Here is a 15,641-nt window from a genome sequence, read left to right as displayed (position 1 = left end):
TACTCAAGTGTTTTTCTATACATAGTTTTTGAGAATTAACGTTTTTTTCAATTATTTAGTAATACAAAACGGTTCAGAGGTATTTACGTATTCCTCAAGCCAACCCTGGACAACTATTTTTATCCTACATACATCAGGAGATAAGAAATAACAATTAATGATATTTCTCAATCTTTAATAATGAATAAAAGATAAGAACCGGTAATTGCTGACATTCATTTTTTTCGAATACTATCTCTTACAGTAATTATTGTATCGCACAATTTGTTTTGATGTTTTATGAGATGACAGCCTCATAACCGGGAAACGTGAATATGAATTTTACTCGAGAATCATCCAAGCTGAATAAGAGTTTTTCTCGTATTTTATCTATTTGCCTTTGACAATGCCATAGTTTGTCTACATACACATTTATAATGTAGTAACAGAAGCTCATTTTGTGAGCAGCTTTCTAGTTGAATAAAACGCATAGTAAGTTACGAATAACTTTCATTCATGTTGTCGTTTATTGAGAGATTGTTCGTATAATTTGAAACATTAATTGTTTTTTTATTTTTGGTCTTTCGCAGGTGGATTTCCTAAAATTCAAATTCAGTCGTGAAAAGGGAACCAATTAACAACAACAACAATTTGTCACCACACCGAGTGACGGAGGAGTATCACCCCCATTTAGAAGAATTTTGTATCAGGAAAATACGCTGTCGTGTTGTTTCATTTGAAATTGTACGAAATTAAGGTTAGTACTGCTTTTTTCTTTGTTCAATATATGTATAGAGTTTGTGGTTGTATACTATATTTTTTGTTCGACTCAAAAAGTTTTTCATTCATAGATATGATCCGCATAAAGAAGTGTTTTCAATATTTTTTATGTGTTTAGTACTTGCAGAATATGTGTTTTAAATTCGTTGTTTTGAATGACAGTTGATTTTTTTAATTATAACTGTAGCTCGCTCATTTTTCACAATCACTCCATGAAACACATTACCCACACTCTTGAATTTTATTTTTCTCTATATTTGCATTGAAAATCAAATTTATTTCAGAACACTACATCAACGTGTGCAGTATCAGTTCAGTCATCTCAACAACCACATCCAAATCCAACTTAGCAACCTTTCCAGAACGAATTTCAAATTACAGCAGCTTCCAGAACCATCTCAACAGTGTCCACAGAACGAAATTCAATTCTCTGCAGCTTCCAAAACCGACTCATCACACCTAGAATTTCATTTGTGAACAAAATATCGGTGAGTCATGTCAATAAATAAAATCCAATTGGTCGATTTTCCAAAAATCAAGTCGGTAATTGATAAATACATTTTACACATCAAAGATAATCATTCGGATCATATTGTCAAACAAGCTATACAATTAATTAATAAACATATAAAGAAATGCGTTTTAGCTATGAAAAAAATTAAATTTTCGGTTGGGAAAAAAAAGAAAATAATTTTCAATAGTAGAGTAACAACGGGGGTAATCACCAATTTAACTCATAAAGATCCTAAAAAGTTTCTAGACGATGCTTTTTCATTATTCAAACGTGAGATTTCCAAAATTTTGAAATAAATGTCATGCCTGAAAGTTAATTTTACTTTATCTGGGGATTTTATTAAAAAATCAAATGATGGGGAAATTGTTGATCGCAAATATTTCAGTACGCCAAATAAAGTTATCGATTCAAGTACGGACTTGGCTGCTTGGTACAATGAAAACGCTGTGGATGTTATATTGAATAAATTAGGCGAATTTGAAGAACAATAGTCGGGGTGGGCTTTGAGTAAAATTCTTTTGTTGGAGGTAGCAATTAATAAATATGTGATGGTAACGGTTCTTCTTTCATTCCACTGCCGCAAAAAATCGCAATGAAAAAGGCATGCATCAATGTACAAAACAATGACGAAATGTACAAAACAATGACGAAATGTGCTTCTTTTGGAGTATTATTAGCGCCTTGTATCCTGTAGCAAAAGATCCACAAAGGGTGTCAAAATATCCACACTTTTCTTCAGTTTTGAATACTACAGGGCTGAATACTCCAATGGATTTACATCAAATTTCCAAATTTGAAAAACTTAATGATATTTCTGTAAACGTTTACTCTTTGGAATTGAATCAAGTAAAGGAAAAACCATTTTTTGTAGTAGTACCTGCCAGACTCACGACAACAAAACGAAACAGACATGTTAATTTGTTATTAATACGAGACAAATATTTTCCAAAATTGAACGATTATGAGGCTCCACCCATTAATGACGATGACGAAACTGAAATTAAATTCCATTATTGTTGAATCAAAGACATGTCCCGATTATTATGTAGACAACTGAACAAAAAGAAAGACAAAAAATTCTTTTGTGATAGATGCCTCAATTATTTTTCAAGTCAGCAAAAATTAAATGATCATACTGTTTTGTGCGAAAAAGTGAATGATTGTAAAATTTCCTTTCCTACATACGATTATGTGGAATTTCGAAATTATGTTTATAAACAAAAATGTCCCTTTATAATTTTTGCTGATTTCGAGTCACTGTTGGAAAAATGTAACGAATGCATATCTAACAAAACTACAAAATACCAAAAACATATACCTTTCAGTGCAGGCTACTACTTCAAGTGTTCCTATGACGACAGTCTCTCTCATTTCAAAAGCTATCGAGGTGAAGACTGTATGAAATGGTTTGCCGATGAGTTGTCTGATATTACAAAATTTGTTGAATCTAAAATTAAGAATATTGAGCCGATGACAGTACCTTTAAATAATATCGGTGCTGCAACGACTTGTCATATTTGCGAAAAACCGTTCGTCCCCAAAGATGTTATCGTATACGATCACGATCACTATACGGGGGCGTTCCGCGGTTTTGCCCACCAAGCCCCCTGTAATGTCAACTTTCGAAAATTATTCGTGGTACCCATAACTTTTCATAATCTTTCAGGATACGACAGTCACTTCATTGTCAGAGATATCGCAAAAAAAGGCTGTGTGAGCATACTTCCCTCAAATAAAGAAAAATACATTTCCTTTACACAGAAGGATGCTGAAACTTAAATTAAATTTCGATTTATAGATTCTTTTCGATTCATGGGAACATCGTTGGATGAATTAGTATCCACATTGGATCAAAATGATTTGGAAATTTTAAAGAAAGAATTTAGTCATTTAGATGATGAGAAATTCGCTCTTCTCACCAGGAAGGGGGTATTTCCATATGGTTATATAGATAGCATGGAAAAATTGAACATCACCGAGTTACCATCACGAGAAGAGTTCTATAATAAATTAAATGATGCATACATAACAGAAGAGAAATATGCTCACGCACAAAATGTTTGGGAATCATTCGAAATTACAAATTTGGGATCGTATGCGGACCTATACTTGAAAACAGATATTTTATTACTGGCAGAGGTTTTTGAAAATTTTCGTCAAAGAAGCATGGCAACTTATGGGTTGGACCCCGCATGGTATTATACTATGCCTGGGTACACGTGGGATGCCATGTTGAAGTATACGAAGTGTAAATTACAAATTTTAAAAGACATTGATATGATTATGTTTGTAGAAAAGGGGATAAGGGGCGGAATATCGGTTTGTTCAAATAGATATTCTGAAGCAAACAATAAATATACAATCCCGAAAAACCTCCAAAATATCTTTTATATTTAGACGTCAATAATTTATATGGGTGGGCAATGTCAGAATTTTTACCTTACGACGGTTTTCAGTGGGTGGAAAATTTTGACAAAGATGTAACTGAAATTCCTGACAATGCTTCAGAAGGCTACATATTGGAAGTTGATTTGGAATACCCTGAGAGATTACATGATTCATATAAAGATTTTCCGTTTTGTCCAGAGCATTAAGCACCACCAAATTCCAAACAAAAAAAATTAATGGGTACCCTGTATAATAAAAATAAATATATTTTGCATTATCGCAACTTGAAACAAGCATTGAAAAACAGTTATTCTAACCAAAATTCATCGGGTTGTGAAATTCAAACAATCTGCATGGCTGCGTCCATACATCGAGTTGAATACTCGTCTAAGGGCTGCAGCCACCAGTTCTTTTGGCAAAAGTCTATATAAACTAATGGTAAATGCTATTTTTGGGAAAACGACGGAAAACATTCGGTTACACAGGGTGGTCAAACTTGTGAATTCTTGGAATGGTCGTTATGGCGCCAAAAATTTAATTGCGAGCCCCCGATTTCAGAGTCGAACCGTTTTCGATACAGACTTGGTGGCTATTGAATTGAAAAAGACTGAACTTGTTTTCAATAAACCTCTGTACATCGGAATGGCAATTTTAGATATTTCAAAAACATGCATGTTTGATTTCCATTACGATTTCATGGTGCTCACTCTAGGTATAGAAAATTGCAAGTTAATGTATACAGATATAAGTATATAGGCAGCAGGGCTTCTAGATCAAAACCCCATGTATTTTCTTATGAAGGTTCATTCTGGCAATTTTGGATCCTGCGACCAATCAGAGCGCTCCAAATTGTCACGTGACCCAGACGCATCGTCGCGAGTACACCAATCAGAGCGCTCCAAATTGTCACGTGACCTAGATGCATCGTCGCGAGTACACCACACTGGCGCCACCTATGAGTCACTAGCTGAACTATCTATTGGTTGAAGAAGGACACTGTAAACACTGATCCTGGCGCCACCTATGAGTCACTAGCTGAACTATCTATTGGTTGAAGAAGGACACTGTCAACACTAATCTTAGCGCCACCTATGAGTCACTAGCTGAACTATCTATTGGTTGAAGAAGGACACTGTAAACACTGATCCTGGCGCCACCTATGAGTCACTAGCTGAACTATCTATGGGTTGAAGAAGGACATTGTAAACACTAATCCTGGCGCCACCTATGAGTCACTAGCTGAACTATCTATTGGTTGAAGAAGGGCACTGTAAACACTAGACATATGGGTGTTGTCATGCGACGCAGTGTGCGCAGTTGCTGGTTTTATGACGTCTGTCAATACGGATCGGTGTCTGTGCAACTGTCAAATGTCAATGAGGGTGTGGGACGGTGTCTATGAGGGGGAAACGTCGGGGTGTTGCTAACTTCAAGGCTAACAAATTGACCTTCATCGGCTGCGGAATTAAGGATCGTGCACGCCACCTATGAGTCAATAGCTGAACTATCTACTGGAAGGCGTAGGACGGTGCATCTGTCAAATGTCAGCGTAGGACGGTACTTCTGACAGAGGGGGCTACGTGGGACTTTCCTACAGAATTGCTTGTATTATGTTGTCTTCTGACAGAGGGGTCTCCTTGAGACTCCGCATCACCCCTCGGCCCCCTTGGTACTCCACCTAACCTATCGGCCCCTTGGTACTCCACCTAACCTATCAGCTCCCTCGGCCCCTTCAGTCACGTGATTTTAAATAAAAAAAGTTTATAGTTATGGGATTCGAACCTGGGTCGTCCGCGCCGTAGACATTGTCCTTAGCCTCTACACCATCGTAAGATATTGAAGTTAACTGCGAATGTTGGGTATTTATAGCGTTAGTTTTGTCAGGACCGAAATTGACTCATTCATTATACTTGACAGCATTATTTTTGATTTCCGTAGAATGTAATCGTCATTATCATATTGAAGATAGGAAAATATACTTAGATTTGGGAAAATAATTAATATTTCATGTAAAGATGTGTATGTGTGTGTAAGAGCGAGAGGCGCGTGTGACGTAATCGATGCAAAGAGAGATGGAGATTGAGGTTTTACCGGTTGCTAGTGCAAGCAGGTGTTGCCAGTTGTACAATAAATCAATGTTTATGGAGTAATGTAGCGTTGCCGGTTTGAAAATTAAGTTATAGAATACACAGAGTCATCTATGAGTCACTAGCTGAACTATCTATTGGTTGAAGAAGGACACTGTAAACACTAGACTCATAAGACTGCATCTGTCAAATGTTAATACATGCCAGCATGTCAGGTTCACATGACGTCGAAGTGTACAGGGTGCGTCAAAATATACCATTTAAGAAAAAACATGTCAGTTCAACAGAAGTCTAGCATTCCAACATGCCAAAAGGGCACTACGTCTCGTATCTTTGTTAACCAAGTTAGCATCATCAGGAGAAAGAGGAGATCCAAAAGTGTCGAATACTTCGCTCTCCCATTGCCCTCACGTTGTGGACTCAACGTGAGGGCATTGGGGGAAAGAGGTATTCGACAATGACATTTCAAAATACGTTATTTTGCATAAGTTTCGAAGAAAAACGATCTTCCGTACGTCATTGGTAAACAAAAATTAGTAATAAAATGGCATTCAGAGAGTACAGACGTAAAGTAGAGGAATTTGAGAGACGTGTCCAACAAATAAGTAAAGATATTCAATTATATGAGGAAAAGAAAATGGTTCTCAAGCAGTTGAATAATTTATACATTCAAGACAAAGTGTTCCAGCCTCAGAGTGTAGAATATGTCGTCAACGATGCTGAAAAACAAATTTTGTACTTCCAACTACAATAATTTCTGTTCAATATGTAAACGAATGTGGGTGAAATTCCAAGGAAATATGCGTGAAGGCTAGTGTAAATAATGGAAATCGGTTCGTTCGATCAGTCAATGAGGATATTTGCGCAGGCGCAATTCCAAAGAATACACCATTCAAATGTGAATTGAAAAATATATTTCAAGATCTTCATCATTAAAAAAAACTGTTGAATTTGTTGCAGAACACACAACGAGGCAAGAGGAAAAGAAGTCACAAATGTAATTTGACGTTTATAGAGATATCATAGAATCTACGATGTCAGTATGTATTCTAATTAGACTTGTACAACAACTATGAATTTTAATAAAAAAATGAATATTTTGATTGAAACAGTAAATTTTTTTGTTTCATTTCAAGTTGGTAAAAATATATAATATAGGTATGCAGCATTATCGCTATCACTTATCGATAAAGCCAGACACGTGGTTCAAAGTGACGAAACAAAGGCTCTTTGTTTGATTGCACAATATGTCATCACCTATTTTCCTATTCTTAGCCAAGGTGACATTGATCACTGTCAATGCCGAATCAGCACCCAGAGATATGCAGTTCTCAAAGCGACGGAACAAAGGCTCTTTGTTTGGTTTTGAAATATGTCATCACTTATTTTCCTATAAATACCTCCTGCGAGGCAAAATGATGAGTTAGTTGTATCAGTGATACTAGTGACAAGTGTAACGATTTTATCTGAAAGTAAGTGTTTTTCATGTTCACTTTATGAATTTTCATTGCAAGATTTTTTATACGTTTTTGACTTTTTCACAAAAGAATTTATTCAAATTTAATTTAATTCAAAGGTCGTGAGAGTTGTTGTTGAATTATCATTAATTTTCCAAAATATACTTGAGTGTTTTTCTATATATAGTTTTTGAGGATTAACGTTTTTTTTCAATTATTTTGTAATATAAAACGGTTCAGAGGTATTTACGTATTCCTCAAGCCAACCCTGGGCAACTATTCTTATCCTACATACATCAGAAGATAAGAAATAACAATTACTGATATTTCTCAATCTTTAATAATGAATAAAAGATAAGAACCGGTAATTGCTGACATTCATTTTTCTCGAATACTATCTCTTACAGTAATTATTGTACCGCACAATTTGTTTTGATGTTAGATGGCGGCCTCAGAACCGGAAAACGTGATTATGAATTTTACTCGAAAATCATCCAAGCTGAATAAGAGTTTTTCTCGTATTTTATCTAGTCGCCTTTGACAATGCCATATCTTGTCTATATACACATTTATAATGTGGTAAACAGAAGCTCATTTTGTGAGCAGCTTTCTAGTTGAATAAAACGCATAGTGAGTTACGAATAACTTTCATTCATGTTGTCGTTTATTGAGAGAGTGTTCGTATAATTTGAAACATTGTTTTTTTATATTTGGTTTCTCGCAGGTGGATTTCCTGAAATTCAATTTCAGTCGTGGAGAGGAAACCAAATAACAAAATAGCAGATTCACCTGTAGAGACGCCGCAGAAGAAATTGACAGCCAACATCGTGAGAAGCATTTAGAAAATACGCTGTCGTGTTGTTTCATTTGAAATTGTACGAAATTAAGGTAAGTACTGTTTTTTTTCTCTGTTCAATATATGTATAGAGTTTGTGGTTGTATACTATATTTTTTATTCGACTCAAATTTTTTTTCATTCATAGATATGATCCGCATAAAGAAGTGTTTTCAATATTTTTTATGTGTTTAGTACTTGCAGAATATGTGTTTTAAATTCGTTGTTTTGAATGACAGTTGATTTTTCCAATTATAACTGTAGCTCGCTCATTTTTCACAATCACTCCATGAAAAACATTACCCCCACTCTTGAATTTTATTTATCTCTGGTGTATGTTTCTATTGAAGATTGCATTTATTTCAGAACACTACATCAACGTGTGCAGTATAACTTCAGAGTCATCTCAACAACTACATCCAAAATCGTCTTAGCAACCTTTTCCACATCGAGTTTCAAATCACAGCAGCTTCCAGAACCATCTCAACAGTGTCCACAGAACGAAATTCAATTCTCTACAGCTTCCAAAACCGACTCATAACACCTAGAATTTCATTTGTGAACAAAATATCGGTGAGTCATGTCAATAAATAAAATCCAAATGGTCGATTTTCCAAAAACTAAGTCGGTAATTGATAATCACCTTTTAGTTATTAGAGATAATTATTCAGAGTATATTGCCAAACAAGCTATACAATTTATTAATAATCATATAAGGAAATGCGTTTTAGCTATGAAAAAAATTAAATTTTCGGTTGGAGAAAAAAAGAAAATAATTACAAAAATTGGGGAATTGAAACGCTTCAAAGTGATTGTCAAAATGATGAATAATAAACATACAGGCTCGGGTTTGAAGCGACGAAGCTCCAGGGTAAAGTGGCAAACTGTTAACAATGTTTTCAATCGTAGAGTTACAACGGGGGTAATCATCAATTTAACTCATAAAGATCCTAAAAAGTTTCTAGACGATGCTTTTTCAATATTCAAACGTGAGATTTTCAAAATTTTGAAACAAATGTCATGTCTCAAAGTTAATTTTACATTTTCAGGGGATTTTATTAAGAAATCGAATGATGGGGAAATTATTGATCGTAAATATTTCAGTACACCAAATAAAGTTATCGATTCAGGTACGGACTTGGCTGCTTGGTACAATGAAAATGTGGTGAATGTTGTATTGAATAAATTAGGCGAATTTGAAGAACAATTGTCGGGGTGGGCTTTGAGTAAAATTCTTTTGTTGGAAGTAGCAATTAATAAATATGTCATTGGTAACGGTTCTTCTTTCATTCCATTGCCACAAGAAATCGCAAGGAAGAAGGCATGCATTAATGTACAAAACAATGACGAAATGTGCTTCTTTTGGAGTATTATTAGCGCCTTGTATCCTGTAGCAAAAGATCCACAAAGGGTGTCAAAATATCCACACTATTCTACAGTTTTGAATACTACAGGGCTAAATACTCCAATGGATTTACATCAAATTTCCAAATTTGAAAAACTTAATAATATTTCTGTTAATGTTTACACTTTGGAATTGAATCAAGCAAAGGAAAAATCATTCTTTGTAGTAGTACCTGCCAGACTCACGACAACAAAACGAGACAGACATGTTAATTTGTTATTGATTCAAGACAAATATTTTCCAAAATTGAACGATTATGAGGCTCCACCCATTAATGACGATGACGAGACTGAAATTAAATTCCATTATTGTTGGATCAAAGACATGTCTAGACTATTTTCAAAACAAATGAGTAATCATAGAGGTCAAAAGTTTTTTTGTGATAGATGCCTGAATTATTTTTCAAGTCAGCAAAAATTAAATGATCATACTGTTTTGTGCGAAAAAGTGAATGATTGTAAAATTTCCTTTCCTACATACGATTATGTGGAATTTCGAAATTATGTTTATAAACAAAAATGCCCATTTATAATTTTTGCTGATTTCGAGTCACTGTTGGAAAAATGTAACGAAAGCATATCTAACAAAACTACAAAATACCAAAAACATATACCTTTCAGTGCAGGCTACTACTTCAAGTGTTCCTATGACGACAGTCTCTCTCATTTCAAAAGCTATCGAGGTGAAGACTGTATGAAATGGTTTGCCGATGAGTTGTCTGATATTGCAAAATTTGTTGAATCTAAAATTAAGAATATTGAGCCGATGACAGTGCCTTTAAATAATATCGGTGCTGCAACGACTTGTCATATTTGCGAAAAACCGTTCGCCCCCAAAGATGTTATTGTGTACGATCACAATCATTATACGGGGGCGTTCCGCGGTTTTGCCCACCAAGCCCCCTGTAATGTCAACTTTCGAAAATTATTCGTGGTACCCATTACTTTTCATAATCTTTCAGGATACGACAGTCACTTCATTATCAGAGATATCGCAAAAAAAGGCTGTGTGAGCATACTTCCCTCAAATAAAGAAAAATACATTTCCTTTACACAGAAGGATGCTGAAACTAAAATTAAATTTCGATTTATAGATTGTTTTCGATTCATGGGAACATCGTTGGATGAATTAGTATCCACATTGGATCAAAATGATTTGGAAATTTTAAAAAAAGAATTTAGTCATTTAGATGAGGAGAAATTCGCTCTTCTCACCAGGAAGGGAGTATTTCCGTATGATTATATAGATAGCATGGAAAAATTGAACATCACCGAGTTACCATCACGAGAAGAATTCTATAATAAATTAAATGATGAACACATAACAGAAGAGAAATATGTTCACGCACAAAATGTTTGGGAATCATTCGAAATTACAAATTTGGGATCGTATGCGGACCTATATTTGAAAACAGATATTTTATTACTGGCAGACGTTTTTGAAAATTTTCGTCAAAAAAGCATGGCAACTTATGGGTTGGACCCCGCATGGTATTATACTATGCCTGGGTACACGTGGGATGCCATGTTGAAGTATACAAAGTGTAAATTACAAATTTTAAAAGACATTGACATGATTATGTTTGTAGAAAAGGGGATAAGGGGCGGAATATCGGTTTGTTCAAATAGATATTCTGAAGCAAATAATAAATATATGGAAGCATACAATCCCGAAAAACCTTCAAAATATCTTTTATATTTAGACGTCAATAATTTATATGGGTGGGCAATGTCAGAATTTTTACCTTACGACGGTTTTCAGTGGGTGGAAAATTTTGACAAAGATATAACTGAAATTCCTGACAATGCTTCAGAAGGCTACATATTGGAAGTTGATTTGGAATACCCTGAGAGATTACATGATTCACATAAAGATTTTCCGTTTTGTCCAGAGCATCAAGCACCACCAAATTCCAAACAAAAAAAATTAATGGGTACCCTGTATCATAAAGACAAATATATTTTGCATTATCGCAACTTGAAACAAGCATTGAAAAACGGTTTGATTCTAACCAAAATTCATCGGGTTGTGAAATTCAAACAATCTGCATGGCTGCGTCCCTACATCGAGTTGAATACTCGTCTAAGGGCTGCAGCCACCAGTTCTTTTGGCAAAAATCTATATAAACTAATGGTAAATGCTATTTTTGGGAAAACGATGGAAAACATTCGATTACACAGGGTGGTCAAACTTGTGAATTCCTGGAACGGTCGTTATGGCGCCAAAAATTTAATTGCGAGCCCTCGATTTCAGAGTCGAACCGTTTTCGATACAGACTTGGTGGCTATTGAATTGAAAAAGACTGAACTTGTTTTCAATAAACCTCTGTACATCGGAATGGCAATTTTAGATATTTCAAAAACATGCATGTTTGATTTCCATTACGATTTCATGGTGCCCACTCTAGGTATAGAAAATTGCAAGTTAATGTATACAGATACAGATAGCTTCATCTACGAAATAACGTGTGAAGATGTCTATTCAGAACTCATCAAAAATAACCTATCAAAATTTGATACTTCCGATTATTCGCCCGATAATAAATTTCAAATTCCACTTGTGAATAAAAAAATTCCTGGGTTAATGAAAGATGAAGCAAATGGTAAAATCATCACGCACTTTGCAGGGTTACGTTCCAAAATGTACACCTACAAAGTGCAGGGTGGAAAAGTTATCAAAAAATCAAAGGGAATTCGATATAATGTAGTCAGAAATAAAATTGATTTCAAAGATTATATGGATTGTCTCAGAAATTTTAAAGAAAAAATATGTGAGCAGTTCACTATTCGATCATACGCTCACAGCGTTTTCAGTATCAAGCAGGTGAAAATAGGCTTGAGTCCACACGACGATAAACGAAAATTAATCCCCAAATCATCTGACACTTTACCTTGGGGGCACTATAGCTTGAAATGAGGTTATCATTTGGATTTTATTTCTATTGATGTGATTGATTGATATATTTTGTCCTTGTTTGAATATGACGAATAGGTGTGTGTTACTCTGAGAATTTTCAACAGCGGTAGGAGACCACCAACTTTTCAAGAATTGACTGCAAACAGAAATATGTTTGAGTATTTCAGTTTTTGCATACTATTTATTATTGTACATGTACACGTTGATATAATTTGAATGAAATATATTGAAATTTTGCATACTATTTATTATTGTACATGTACACGTTGATATAATTTGAATGAAATATATTGAAATTTTGTATACTTATTTATTGTTGTACACACACGTTGATAAAATTTGAATAAAATATATATTGAAATTTTGGTGTTTTTTTTTCCATCAAATAACTTTTTAAAGCTGTTGTTTTCACCTTATACATTAAATGAAACAAATGTTACAACGTTTTCTCATTTATTACATAAATCATACACTATTTTTTGTTTATAATAAAATAAATATTCACGTAAAGCATTAGCATACAGACTATCTAGAGCTGAGGCTTGACAAAAACCTTCTATGATTTCTTCCAAAGTTAAATTAGTTTTATTCTCACGTAACCATGATTTTATTATATTGAAAACACCTCGATAATAATCACAAAAGTTCAAAGCATCCAGCATAGCGATACGGTCAGAGAGCACACCAAGGTGAGTATTCAGGATATCGTTTACATCTCGTTGAAACAGCTCCATGTTCGTGGTGTCCTTGGAAATGGAAACTTGTTTGGTATTACTTTCGATGTACTGTGTGACGTAAATGTAATCCCCGCAACGTGTTGTAATTGGATCATATTCGTCTAGATATCCATCGATTTGTGATTCGAAGAAATTTTCCTTTATTTGTTGCAGGATGTCAATGAGGGTCGCCCATTCATAACTTGTTAAATTGATGGAACGAATGGAGAACTGCTGCTTCAAAATTATGCATGGGCTGAAGTCTCTGCATGGACTTAGGCCACATCGAATTTCATAAGATGACATGGGGAATGCCATCAACAGCAATTGATGTTCGTTTCGAGCAGCCATTTCGTATTGCTCCAACGCTCTGTCTATTGCATTTAGAGTTCCATTATAATCTTCACCATCACTGTCGAATATTACTTCAACTTCACTACCGTAACCACTATCGAGAGACATTTTCAAACTGAATGTCCATCTGTGTTTGCTTGCGCTCTTATAGCTTCAGATCACGTGGTCCGTTTCAGATATTGTGCGTTTGTTAAACACACAAATATTTCTTCACAAAAGGCCCTCCCAATACATTGTCAGTGTGCTTGTTTTCCATAAGATTCTATACAAAATCGACATTTTCGATCCAACTGTTGTGTTTGTTATCCAAACCCAGCCATTTTACGTACATTTTTTTATCTTTCTTCCTCAAGACTTTTTCAACGAGATATATATCAGGATTTGCAGTTTTTTGTAATTCTTCTCCATAAAAAGCACCCCTAATAGGTGCACCCTGCATATCTTCTAGCATGAAGGTGGCGGGGTTGGTAATATTGACTTTGACAATTTTGAATAATTCCGTAGTCCAATTGGGCGTATAGCCTTTTTCAAAAACGTGTTTCGCCTTACTGATTCGTACAACATCACCGACTTTGAATTTTCTCGGTCCAGCTATTTTCACATGGGTGTATGTTGATTTGAGAATTTGTTTTTCGTTAGTTTTGGTAATTTTCGAAGGTTGTATGCCCGTCTTCGAGTGTCGCGTATCATTGTAGGATTTTGTGATTTCAGGCAAGACATTCAACCATTTGTAGGTGCCATTCAGACTAAAATATTTGAAAAGTCTTTCTTTTAACGTTCTAATGATACGTTCAGCCATAGAAGCCTTCGTGATACTGTACGTATTGTAGTGATTTATTCCATGTTTTTTCATCAAAGTTTGAAACTTATTGTTGTAAAATTCTTTACCTTGATCGGTTTGTAAATTTTTTGGACAACGTTTCGTATGTGTCAAGATATCTGCAAACGTTTTCGTAATTTCCTCTCCCGTTTTTGATTTCAGTGGTCGAGTCCACACAAATTTCGAAAAACAATCTATGACGACTAGAATCAGTTTGAAATTTCGATTTTGGTGAGCGAACGATCTCATCTCAGCCAAGTCCATCTGCCATAAGTCATCTATTCCTTTGATAACTGTACGACGTCGAGGATAATTTTTTCTAATTGGTTTATGTAGTTCGTTGACAAGTTGAATCTTGTCTTTGGAAGTCATGACGACTGATGGGGAGAAGATGTGTGAACCCCGCTCTTTTATTATGGTTTTGCTTGAACTTTATTTTGTATCTTTTTGATTTCCTTGATAGTAGAATTTATTTCGGTAATTTGTTTGGAGATGTCACCTTGAAATTTGGTTAGTTTTTCATTTACTTGGATCATTTGTTTTTCGTGTTTCTTAGCTAGTTGATATATAAATGAAGCAAGTTCATTATCGGTTCCATCCACATACTTTTTATTAGCAACATCGTAATCAGTGGTGGGGCTCTTCACATGACACAATTTCACATCACCACAATGAATATTACCATCTGAGGTATAATGCAACAAACATCCTCCAGAGGGCGTTGGCAATTTTCGCTTTCTGTTGCTGTCGCTACGTCCAAACTTATCGATAACCATTTTGAAAATGATAATGTATTGGGGAACGTAGTGTATCTTATAGAATTATTTTTGCCTCTTTGAGTTCATTCAAAATGGCAATGATTTCATTGTTGTGCGAAGTATTTCCTGCATCTCGAGAGGCTAGCAATAATTTGAGACGTTCGCATAGCTCGTTGGGATCGTCCCAATAAATGTATTCAATGGGTTTCGTATTGAATGTCATTGCAAGAGGTGACGTTTTGGGTAGACATGATGTCATCGCAGTAGTAGTAGTAAGAGGTGTTTTAGGTTGAAAAAACCCAGTACCAGTTTTACGACGATTTCCTGCTGTAGGAAACAACGGTTTGATTATGTTGGTGTACTTGTATCTCTGTGTGCCTTTTAGATGCCCAGCCGAATTCTTGTGAGCGCTCGATAAATTCAAAATCTTTTTGTATACATTCAAATCCTCAGTGTTATAATTTTCAGGCATGTCGAGAAATAACAGTTCATATATACCGGGTGTTCCTTTCGTGTGATACCCAGCCAATTTTATGTATCCGCTACGCTTGTCAAAATCGATTTCCTTTTGGCCTAGGAACCATTTTGAAGATACCCCATCATATATGGGACCGTATACTTTGTCGATTTCC

At 35.1% G+C, this 15,641-nt stretch overlaps 1 long non-coding RNA gene across 2 annotated transcripts; it reads left to right on the top strand.

Moving 5' to 3' along the window:
* The first annotated feature begins 5,423 nt into the window (after positions 1–5,423).
* LOC141482480 (uncharacterized) lies at positions 5,424–13,489 on the top strand. Of its 2 annotated transcripts, none has more exons than XR_012465557.1 (3): positions 5,424–7,220; positions 7,930–8,093; positions 8,407–13,489. It is a non-coding gene; the product is annotated as an uncharacterized lncRNA (long non-coding RNA). The 2 variants fall into 2 exon arrangements; XR_012465556.1 differs by having other exon boundaries at positions 5,425–7,835.
* The last annotated feature ends 2,152 nt before the right edge of the window (positions 13,490–15,641 follow it).

The sequence above is a fragment of the Leptinotarsa decemlineata genome, unplaced genomic scaffold, assembly GCF_025532065.1.
Source record: "Leptinotarsa decemlineata unplaced genomic scaffold, Ldec_3_MD MMD2_tig00001365_RagTag_RagTag, whole genome shotgun sequence".
NCBI classification, from domain to species: domain Eukaryota; kingdom Metazoa; phylum Arthropoda; class Insecta; order Coleoptera; family Chrysomelidae; genus Leptinotarsa; species Leptinotarsa decemlineata.
The sequence above is the reverse complement of the archived record's forward strand: the minus strand, read 5'-3'. Positions and strand labels throughout refer to the sequence as shown.